Source organism: Lactuca saligna, chromosome 9 (assembly GCF_052625555.1).
Source record: "Lactuca saligna cultivar CGN05327 chromosome 9, ASM5262555v1, whole genome shotgun sequence".
In the NCBI taxonomy this organism is placed as follows: domain Eukaryota; kingdom Viridiplantae; phylum Streptophyta; class Magnoliopsida; order Asterales; family Asteraceae; genus Lactuca; species Lactuca saligna.
Genome location: NC_136425.1, coordinates 155,270,656 through 155,283,130, shown reverse-complemented (window position 1 = coordinate 155,283,130; position 12,475 = coordinate 155,270,656). Strand labels below are relative to the sequence as shown.

The window sequence follows — 12,475 nt, the reverse complement described above, 5'->3', positions numbered from 1 at the left end:
AGAATCATGCCCATGTTAACTAACTGCTTGGTGATGTCAGCTATGAGTGTCACTTAAGCTTTCTGTCACATCCTGATTGGTCTTGAGTGAATGACTACATTGTAGGGGATATCCGTACCTCATGGAGGGAAACGAACTGCCGCTCTAGTGTTAGGATGCTTTGACCAAGACCGAGCCTTGGCCAAAGTCCTGACGAGATAACGTCTTGTTTATCATTTCTGTTACATTTAACGGGACCATTTATGGTAACGTTAACACATCCTGACTCCTAGGTATAAATTTTAAACCTTTTATATTCATAATCAAATACCTACTTGATGAGTTGGCTACCCCAACTCGTTGTGTAGAGATTGATTAGGCCACGTGGTTTATAGAACCTACTCGACGAGTTGGAGCACCCCAACTCGACGAGTAGAGGTTGTGCATGAAAACCTAAATTTTTAGGGTTTGCACCCTATTTAAAGGACCTTAAGTCCTTTCCCCCAGCCACCCTTTCCACTTTCACACCCAGAGAGAATCCCTAATCGAGCTAACCCCTATTTTGAGTGTGTAAGGCTAAAAGTGTGTGTTTGGTGCATTCCTTGAAGAGGATTGAAGATTAAGAGGCTTGGAATGAGAGGAAGCTTGTAGATCCAACATGTACATCGTGTTGACATCCAGTTGGAGGTAAAAAGTCTTTACCTTGTCTTTCCATTTCTTAGATCTCTTCTTATTTGAGTATATGGGAATTTTGGGTGCAAAATGGGGCCATTCTCGGGTTTAAGCTTGTCCAGAGGGTGTAGTTTTAGATCTGGATTCCTCTATGCCCTCATGTACATCAACCCTCAAGCTTTATGAAGCTTTGACCCTTCTCCATGCCTTAAACCTCTCTTTAAGTTGGTTTTTGTGTTTTAATCCCTTTGAGGCCTTGCATGCACGTAAAGTTGGCAACGTTACGTGATATCTGCACCTTAGGATGATAGATCTACAATTTGGAGCTTTGGTTTTGCTTAAAAGCATCTGAATGAGAAATGAGCTGAAGGAACTCGACGAGTTGCATAAGAAAACTCGATGAGTTGGTTAAGGTTTACCTGCCTTCTGGATTATGAGTGAACTCGGCGAGTGAATGAAATAACTCTGCGAGTTGATGAGGGTTTTCCTGATCTTCTAGACACTGAAGAACTCGACGAGTTACTAAGGTTGCTCAGCGAGTCGACTCAAGTTTTCGGTTTTCATGGTTCTGGAGGAACTCGAAGAGTCCGTGGATGAACTCGACGAGTTGGGTCAAAATGGACTGTTGACCTTAACTGCTGAGTTTGACTTTGACTAAGTTGAACAAGTTTGACTTCTGAGGGTATTTTGGTAATTTTGGATTTTAATGGAATCAATATATGATGGTTACAGATAGATAAGTTTGGAGCCGAGAGTGGGAGATCTTCTTGATTTTAGCACTACTTGTGAGGTGAGTTGTCCTCGCTATACTAACAAAGTCGAAGCCACCAAGGCCGTCCCTTTTTGGATTGTTATCCTGGTTATTACTTGTTGATATTCTATGTTAGTGACCTGTTAGGTCGGTATCATGGTATATAGGATGCTGCTATGTTAGTGATCGGTTAGGTCGGTATCCTGGTATATAGGATGATGTTATGATTAATGATCTGTTAGATCGGTTTGACTGTTTGTACATGCTAGCTAGCGTATGATATTTATGTGTTGATTGTATATGTGTGGTTGGGTTGAAGCGGACCTACTTTGTGTTGAAGGCCAACAGACCCAGGGCGGACCGGATAGACTACAGACCCATTAAGGCATATCAGTTAGGTCGAAGGCCCGGTGAACGGTCCAAACATGCTGAAGGCCCGGGTGGGCGGATCACACATGTTGAAGGTTATGAGAGTGGGCCAGATAGACTGCAGGCCCAGTGAGGGCAATCCAATCATACTGTAGACTTTATATGCATGTTGTTTATTTGCTATGATATGGTTATGATTGTATAGCATTGGTATTTTAGGGGAACAGTTTTGGATTTTGTTTCAGGTATTTTTGATGGTCGCGGGAAGATGAAGGCTTGATTGTGCACCTCCTCACATTTTATGATTTTGATTTCTAGGATACTCTGATATGATACTATTTTGAAAACATTTTGTAATAAATAATGGTTTTTGAATGTTTGAAAAAGTTTTAAATTTCATGAATTTTATGGGTGTTACAAGTTGGTATCAGAGCCTTGGTTCGAGAGAATTGGAGGAACACTTGTATGAATCCTATCTCAAACTAATGAAAAGATTTTTAAAATGATTTTCAAATGGTTTTTAAAATATTAAAGGAGGATTCAGAGTGTATGATCAGCTGGAGCCAGTAAGTAGACCCCAAAATACCTTACGAATATTTGATATTGTGATATGTTAGAACATCATGCTAGTGATACGCTAGGGATCTTCAGGAATCGCATGACATAATTGCCTGATTATATGATGCCTGATAGCCTAGGGTTTTCCTTATATGAAATTGACATAATTACTGTAGTTGCTTAGTGTATGAATCATAGTTGTACATAATTAAGATCTTATAGCCTGAGAATGTTTGGTTTGGACTTAGTTCTTATTCTTGTTTGATGAAGGGCTTGGGGTAGGATCAGATATTCGAAAGTCTATAAGGTCCAGTGTTATGTATGATTAGCATACACGAGTGCTGCAGGGTTGGTGAAAGTTTCATGGATGAGTTGTGCAGGGTCAGTCAGCAAGATACGAGATATATAGCTTTCCTTTAGGAGTGAGGAGTTATGTATATTGTTAGGGCGTTGTGATGATACTTGAGACAAATATGGGTAAGTGGGGAAGGTAGTATGGGCCTGTACTACTGAAAGCACATGATCCGTATGCATAGCAAGGATGTCACAACCCCTAGGGTTTTGTTGGGAGTTGGATCCCCGATTATTATATGGAATGTCTGATACTTCCTGGTATATTTTCGGCATGGTGGTTACGAGGCGATTTGTGACTGGATCCAGTTCAGGATCAGGAGATGGCAGTCAGAGACTATTGGTCAGATGAGACCAGATGAGATGGATGCCAGGATTCGGGAGATCCTACATGATAAGGTTGCTACACTTTTTCAAGCACAACTTTCGGAGATGTTTGGGTCTATCAAGACCGCTATGGTCGAGTACTTTGATGAGCGCTATGCAGCCATTGCTGAGATGGATGCCGCTGCAGCCTCCGTAACTGTAGCAGCCGCTAGTGGTGGGACCAGTCGGGCTTTTCAGTACCGGGACTTCGATAACACGAAGCCACCGACTTTTGATGGGATTCAGGACCTGATCATAGCCATGAGGTGGCTATCTGACATGGAGGGATGCTTCTTCACATGCTCATGTCCTACTGACCAGAAGTCCAAGTGTGCTCTAAACCTGCTGAGGTTAGAAGTTAAGGACTAGTGGAGATTGATAACTGGGTTGTATTCTGATGAGCAGAGAGCTGCAATTATTTAGGATCGGTTCAAGGAGATGTTCTACTCCCGCTATATTCCACGGGTTAAGCGTGAGCGGCTGGCACAACAGTTTTTGGATTTGAGACAGGTTACGAAGTCGGTGACGGAGATCACCCGTATGTTCACTGAGAGGGAAATGTTTTGCTCAGAGTTTGCTTCCGATCAGGCTCAGATGACACGTTATCTGAGCATGCTCAAGACCGACATCCAACAGTTTGTTTCTACCCAAAACTGTGATACACTATTAGAGTTACATGAGGCTGCTAGGTGGTGTGAGCTTGAGATTGAGCAAAGTTTTAGAACTCGTTACTCGGTATTTATTCGGTCGACTACCGAGTAGCGAATACTCAGGAGTACTCGGGGAGTACTCGGATTCAGTAATTCATGTAGAAATAGTTTTAGGGAACTTATATATGTCAAAATCACAAGTTAAAATCTTATTTTGATTGAACTATATAACAAAATTAGATACATGTGTATACACAAAAACTGAAAAACACATAATGGTCTCACTTCATGAATAATTACTGAAAATTTAAGATATATATGTAGTAATAATCACATGTGTTTGTGTTAAATAATTAATTGTTAAGTATATTATACATATTAATCACCGAGTTGATCGGGTTTTACAACACTGCTTAGTTTAGTAAGGGGACAATCGGGGAGTACTCAGGATTCTGTAACTCGCCTCGGTAATGGGCTGAGTAGCGAGTACTCAGAGGAGTAATCGGTCAACTCGGTAATTTTTACAACACTACAGTTGAGAGAGCAGAGGCAGACCCTGACACTGTCGTAGCCTGCGCCAAAGCGGTCCAAAACCGTTGATTCTAGGTCTGGGGGCCAGCACGGCCGCACTTGTGGGAAGTGCGGGAAGGGTCATTCTGGAGTTTGCAGATCCAGTACTGCATGTTGCAAATGCAGAAAGGAGGGGCAATTTGCGAGGGATTACCACCAGTCAGCCCCGGTTCAGGATATGAGTATTTGTTAAATTGCGATCAGGTTGGTCACATGAAGACCAACTGCCCATTAATAACTGCCAAGCTGGCACAGACTCTAGCACCGGTTACAATGAGGATTACTGGCACGAGTCAGGGTAGAGCAGAGCGCCCGAGGGCTCGGGGATGCGCCTTCCAGCTCACAGCCGATGAGGCCAGGACAACACCAGATGTGGTTGTTGGTATGTTTCTACCCCTTATTTTATTGATTATATTTATTTTATGCTTATATGTTTGTACCTATGTTAGGCACGTTCTGAGTGAACTCCTTACCCATGTTGGTATTATTTGACTCTGGGGCGAGTCAGTCATTTGTCTCTCGATCGTTTAGTAGGGAGTTTGGTTTGCCTGTAGGAGAGCTAGAGTGTCTGTTGCGAGTCTCTATCACCAACGAACACGAGACTTCTGCTTCTTCAGTCTATCGTGGTTGCTTTCTGGAGATCTTCAGGGTATCCTTCCCGATAGACTTGATTCCGATTCCACATGGGGGATGTATGTGTGATTGTGGGTATGGATTGGCTGAATCATTTCGGTGCCATGATCGACTGTGAGGGTCAGCGAGTGGTAGTTTGAACCCCAATTGGGGGAGAACTGGTTATTTATGGCGAGTGCACCAGATTGGGTTCATGGTTTTGCTCAACTTCCAGCACTCGATAGTATATTCAACACATGTATGCGAGTGATTTGGCTTATGTGGCGGATACGCGGGTCAGGGATCAGGTTTCGGTTTTAGATGTCCCTGTTGTCAGAGAGTTCATTGATGTGTTTTCAGAGGAGTTACCCGGAGTGCCTCCAGAGAGGCAGGTAGAGTTTAGGATCGACCTAGAGCCAGGTGCACCCCCTATCCCCAAGGCGTCGTACCGATTGGCACCACCAGAGATGCATGAGTTGTCATCTCAGTTGCAGGAATTGCTGGGCAAGCAGTTCATTCGTCCGAGCAGTTCTCCCTGGGGAGTGTCGATTTTCTTCGTCAGGAAGAAGGATGGTTCGTACTAAATGTACATTGAATACCAAGAGTTGAACAAGTTGACGGTGAAGAACCATTATCCACTCCTGAGGATAGATGATCTTTTCGATCAGTTGCAGGTAGCATCTTGGTTCTCCAAGATATACCTGAGGTCCAGATACCAACGGGTCAGGGTTAGGGAGGAGGACGTGGAGAAGACCGCGTTCCGGACTCGTTATGGACATTATGAGTTCGTGGTGATGCCGTTTGGGCTCACTAACGCGCCGATAGTGTTTATGGACCTGATGAATCGGGTGTACAAAACGATGTTCGATTGCTCAGTCATTGTGTTCATAGATGTTATCTTGGTGTATTCCAAGACCAAAGAACAACACGAGGAGCATCTCTATGAGCTATTGAGAGTTTGGAGGCGAGAACGGTTATATGACAAGTTCCCGAAGTGTGAGTTTTGGTTACGAGAGGTTCAGTTCCTTGGACACCTCGTTAACTAGGATGAGATTTTGGTCGACTCAGCCAATATCGAGGCGGTTATGCAGTGGGAGGTTCCGAAATCTCCCCTAGATATTAGGAGCTTCTTGGGATTGGCAGGGTACTACCGGGGATTTATACATGATTTCTCCAAGATTGTGGTACCCCTTACTCGTCTGACGAGGAAAGAGGTAGATTTCCGGTGGGGCCCTGAGCAACAGACTGCGTTTGAGACTTTAAGACAGCGATTCTGCGAGGCGCCAGTGTTGACACTCCCTGAGGGAGTTGATGATTTCATAGTATTATGTGATGCATCGATCACTGGATTGGGAGCAGTCCTTATGTAGAGAGGATGGATGATAGCCTATGCATCGCGACAACTAAAGCCGCATGAGATAAAATATCCCACACACGATCTGGAGTTGAGAGCGGTGGTATTTGCTCTTAAGATTTGGAGACATTTTCTCTATGGGGTTCGATGTACCATATACACGGACCACAAGAGTTTGAGATACATCATGGATCAGCCGAACCTAAACATGAGGCAGCGCAGGTGACTGGATGCAGTCAAGGACTACGACTGTCAGATCCTTTACCATCCAGGTAAAGCGAATGTGGTTGCGGACGCCCTGAGCCACAAGACGGACGGATCATCTGTTTCAGCGGCATGTATGAGAATATTAGTGGATTCTCCACTGATAGGATTGATTAGAGATGCTCAGGCCGAGGGTGTGCGACATGAGAATTGTAAATTGGAGAGGATTAGAGGGGAGATCACCAGATTCATGCAAGATAGTCGGGGATTATTGACCCTTTACGGTCGGGTATGGATTCCGATGTCTGGTAAGGTCGGACATATGGTTCTGGAGGAGGCTCATAAGTCTCACTTCTCTATTCACCCGGGGGCCACTAAGATGTACCGGAATTTGAGTATGAGGCTCATAAGTCTCACTTCTCTATTCACCCGGGGGCCACTAAGATGTACCGGAATTTGAGTATGAGTTACTGGTGGCTGTGCATGAAACAAGACCATTTTACTCGATAGTATAATACATTACCATCTTAAATGACACAATATATATTAATTAACATTTCATCTATTTTTTTAAATAAATAAGATAATCGATATTGCGGACGATACCAGATAATAGATAATTTATGAATAATCAGAAAAATAATGATAAATAATATTGAAAAAAATCATTTAATAACAAAATATGTAGTAAACCATCCTCTCAAATTCTTGACTTTTTTTGAAAATAGCTTTGACTTAACATAATAAATAAACTTTAAATATAGCTAAGCAATGTGAGCTTATAACAATATAATAATAATAAAATGAAAAGATAAAAAAGAATAAAAAGAAAACACAGCTCAGTTGCAGAACTTTCATGGTGCTTTCTGCAACACTGACCCAAATCAAAGATACGCTACTCATGAAATAAATGAAATTACTCGTAAATCATTTGACACCAGCTGTTTGAGATTGAATCGAACTGAGTTATATTTTCATCTTGATTCTTTCCAGTTTGATTGTGGGTCCATTCAAGCCAGTTCTTTTGGCAGCCTGGAAAGAGCTGTGTCCACTTCCACCTTTATAATGGAGTTTTCATGGCATCTTCACATCCTACTGAGGTTTTCGTTTTTCTCTCTTCACTTCAACTCCCCTTCATCCAATTCAAACCCTACTTCTACAATTCAACAGAAATATTTCTGGGGTTCTTTAGGTTTGCAGGAATTCGACATTTCTCTCTTCAATTTTTTTGCTTTTTGGGTACCAGATTGGATCACCCAATTGCTTTGTTTCATGAATCTTGAATCTTTAAGGTCCAATTACCTTCTTTTTTGCGACAATTTGGGGTTCCCAACTGCTCATTACCATGAATTTGATTCATTAAGGTGCAATTAGCTTCTTCTATTTTCTATTAATTTGGAGATTTATCAAGAAAAAATGCGTATTGTGAATTGGGTATCTTCTGTTATTGTTCTTGTATCTTTATATCTTTATCACTCATCTTCTGCTTCATTCATTCCTCCTGATAACTACTTAATTGCTTGTGGTTCTTCAAAAAACATCACATTTCTTGGCCAAATTTATCTCCCTGATTCAATTCAATCATCATTTTCCCTAAAAACCGAACAAGATTCATACTTTATCCAATCGAAATCAGCAGTTCCATTACCAATTCACCAATCTGCACGAGTTTTCACTGCCATTTCAACCTACATATTCAATATCCGAAAACAAGGTCGACATTGGATCCGACTCCATTTTTACCCGATTCCAGACCACAACCTTACTTCATCTTCATTCACTGTAGTTACAGAAAACTTCGTCCTCTTGAACAGTTACAGTTTCAAAAGCTACACCGGCTCTAAATTCATCTCAAAAGAGTATTCCATCAATGTCACTTCTAACACATTGCTTCTTAACTTTATCCCATCAAACAATTCAATTGCATTCGTTAATGCAATCGAAGTCGTTTCAATCCCTGATGAATTAATCCCTGATCAAGCGACAAAATTGTCCCAATCCTCCCCAATTACCGGGCTTTCCGAACTCGCGTTTGAAACCGTTTATCGATTAAACATGGGTGGCCCAAAATTGACACCACAAAACGATACTTTAGGAAGAATTTGGGAGAACGATGAGCAGTATCTTCATGTTAATAGCTCGGCTGCAAATGTCTCCATAACTCCTTCACTCGTGAAGTACCCAGAAAATTTGACGCCTGAAATTGCACCGAATTGGGTGTATGCAACGGGTCAAACATTGGGAGATGCAAAAGTCGCGAATTTGAACTTTAACATCACTTGGGTTCTTCCCGTTGATCCTGATTTCATGTATTTTGTTCGTGTCCATTTCTGTGATATCGTGAGCACTTCTTTGGATACTCTTGTTTTCAATCTGTATATAAATTCTGATAATGCCTTCTCCGATCTGGATTTATCAAGCTTCACCGGAAACCTGGATGTGCCTGTTTACAAAGATTTTGTCACAGTTTCAACAGATTCGAATATTTTATCTGTTAGTGTGGGGCCAGAAACCGATTCAGAAGACCCAAATGCGATCTTGAATGGTCTTGAAGTTTTAAAGATCAGCAATGGAGCAAAAAGCTTCGACGGGGTTGATCCGGTGGCGAATCTGGTTGTTTCTCAGGCGAACAAGAAGAGGAAAATGGTGGTGGTGATAGTGGCGGTTCTTGGGGCAGCTTTGGCGGTGATTTTTTCCGGGTTGTGTTATTGTTGGGTTTCGGGTCGTGGGTCCAAACCGGTTCATACGAAACCATGGCTTCCACATTCAATCACCATGACAAAGATGTCAACGATTTCTATACCTTCATGTAATCTTGGAAAAACCTTTAATTTTCAAGAAATCATGGACGCGACGAATAAATTCAATGAAAAGTTGCTACTTGGAGTTGGTGGTTTTGGGCGGGTTTATAAGGGAACAATGGAAGATGGGACACTTGTCGCGATTAAACGGGGAAACCCACGATCCGAACAAGGTCTCGTGGAGTTTCGAACCGAAATCGATATGTTATCAAAGCTCCGACACCGTCATCTCGTTTCACTCATCGGTCACTGTGACGAACGATCCGAAATGATTCTCGTATACGAGTTCATGGCAAATGGCCCTCTCAGGAGCCATTTGTATGGTACAGATCTCCCGTCGTTGTCATGGAAACAACGATTGGAGATCTGTATCGGGGCCGCGAGGGGCCTACATTATCTTCACACAGGTGCATCACAGAGTGTGATCCACCGTGATGTGAAGACAACTAATATTCTTTTGGACGAAAATTTCGTCGCAAAAGTTGCTGACTTTGGGTTGTCGAAGGCGGGTCCCGCCATCGACCAGACTCATGTCAGCACTGCTGTGAAGGGTAGTTTCGGATATCTTGATCCGGAATACTTCCGACGACAGCAGTTAACCGAAAAATCCGATGTTTATTCGTTTGGAGTTGTTTTGATTGAGGTTTTGTGCGCAAGGCCGGCTTTGAACCCTGTTCTTCCGAGAGACCAAGTGAACATAGCCGAATGGGGTCTAAAATGGCAAAAAGATGGGAAATTGGATCAAATTATGGATGAGAAACTTGTGGGGAAGGTGAATTCTTCATCGTTGAAGAAATATGGTGAAACTGTGGAGAAATGTTTGGAGGAATACGGTGTTGATAGGCCTTCGATGGGTGATGTTTTGTGGAATCTGGAGTATGCATTGCAACTTGAAGAGACATCGGCTCTTGTGGAGGTGGAAGATAACAGTATGAATCATATTGAGGGGATCATGTTGAATCCACTTGAGGGGTTTGATAATAGTGTGAGTATGATTGATGGGGATGAGTTTAGGAGAGGTAATCATGGGGAAGATGGTTCGATAGGTAATGTGTTTTCTCAGATTGTGCATCCACGAGGAAGATGATTGATAATGGTGATTGAATCGATCATCAATTGTGAAGTTTATGTGGTTGATTAATGTTTCATTCCTGGTATGTAATGGTGAATTCGAATACCAAATATTAAAAATGAACAAAGTGCTTTATATGAAGTCTATGTCGTGTTAATTTTTTTATTTTATTTTGAATATTCACTTGTTAAATAACAATATAAATTGATGGCATGTTATGTTTGGTTATGCGTTTTAAAAATTATAATCGAAATAAGATAACAAAATGGAATAATGGATGCAGAAGATTAGAGTGAGTGTGGTTTATTGTTTGAAATTGTAAAATTTGGATTACGAGTTGGTTAAATGTTAAAATATCCAGATTTGTTATAATACTAATATTATATACTAACTTATAATTAAAATCTACGGTAAATGTAGAAATTCTTCTTTGTCGTGTATGTTATTTTCTTTGATTCTTGTTCAAAATGGTTTTTTTTTAATCAAGGTTGTAAAATTGTTAGACGGTACTAAGTTAATCACCAAACGACTAGGGATTAGTCGGTCATTAGTTAGAGACCCTAAACTAAAATAGTTTAATATGGGTAATATAATTCTAATCATTACTCAAATAGTTTCTCTTAAAATAGAATTTCTTTAAAGTTTTCAAAATTCACTAGCTTTTATAATTTTACTCATTGTCTAGATATGGATTAATGATCCACTGACGAATCTAAAATAGGAAACCATATAACTCACTAATTTTATTATAGAATATTTTCTATACAAATTCAAAAAATTTATAGGCAAGGTAGGTCCTAAATTTTTTTAAAGGCAGGTCAGTAAATATTTCCTATAGAAAATTTAGCCAAATTAAAAAAATTAGGTGGATCATTGGACCCACCTTGGTCGGTCCGATAACGCCTAGAGACTAATCGGAGCATAGTCGAGATTTTTACAAGATTGTTTTTTATGATGTCCGGAGTGGGGGAGTGATGGAGGCAATTAATGTGATTGGTGGGCATAAACACCATGCCTAGGTGGCGTTACGAGTCATGTTTATGGTTGGTGGTGTGTCTCTCTACGGTGCTTGACGGAAGAAAAAATTTAGGGAATTACGCACGTCAGTAAATATTTCCTATAGAAAATTTAGCCAAATTAACATTGTATTTTTAATTATTTATTGTTTTTTAGTTATGTAACATGTATTTCGAAATTATGTAATTTTTATTTTATAATTATGTTACTTTTATTATTAATTATGTTGTTTTCATTTTTAATTAACATTATATTGTCAAGTAAATATTATTTTATTAAATGTTTAACTAAAATAAAAAAAATGATATTGGTGAGGTGGAGTGGTGACCATCCCGAAGGAATTGTCATGGGAAGTGGTTGGAAGTGACATTGATGTGACGATGACGTGGCTGCATTTTTGGAGTGGTGACCACTCCTTATAGCCTTATATAAAAAAACACCATGAGCTAGCTCCATTATTGTAACATCCCAAAATCATAAAAAAAAAAAACCCCATTTCATCCCTAAAGTGTTTAAAAATCCGTTGTTTCAAAAGTATTATCCGAAATTAGAGTTTTCCGAAGACCCAATAACATAAAAATATAAAGATGTGCACGATCATGCCTTTGCCTTGCCATGATCATCTGAAGTACCTGAAACAATAAACTGAAACTGTAAGCCAAAGCTTAGTGAGTTCCCCCAAAGTACCAATACACAAACATATAACAACATATACTGGGTCCACAAATAACATACTAGATTACCCCTGAGCCCACAGTATGAGTTTGACTTGCCCTTCATGTCCACACTTTATATATTGCTTACTCTCAAGCCCACAACATAAGTCTGGCTTGCCCTACAGGCCCACAACTTATGTCTGACTTGGTCTTGGGTTTGTTTGCTACCGTACAAAGCAGTACTATCTCAACCCAACCACACTATGTCGACATATACATAACACATAACATATATTCAATAGACAGATATACATATAACCAGTCATCAGACAACAAGAATATCTACTGACCACTACCACATACTACACCCTATTTACCAAGATACCGATCTAACAGATTACTATAACATATCAGCATCCTCTATACCAGGATACACAATCTAGTGGGCCGACATTGGTACCTTCGACCCACAAGTATAGTGAGAGAAAAACTC

At 40.6% G+C, this 12,475-nt stretch overlaps 1 pseudogene; it reads left to right on the top strand.

The window, feature by feature from the left end:
- The first annotated feature begins 7,294 nt into the window (after positions 1-7,294).
- On the top strand, positions 7,295-10,450 carry LOC145014399 (receptor-like protein kinase THESEUS 1 pseudogene; annotated as a pseudogene).
- The last annotated feature ends 2,025 nt before the right edge of the window (positions 10,451-12,475 follow it).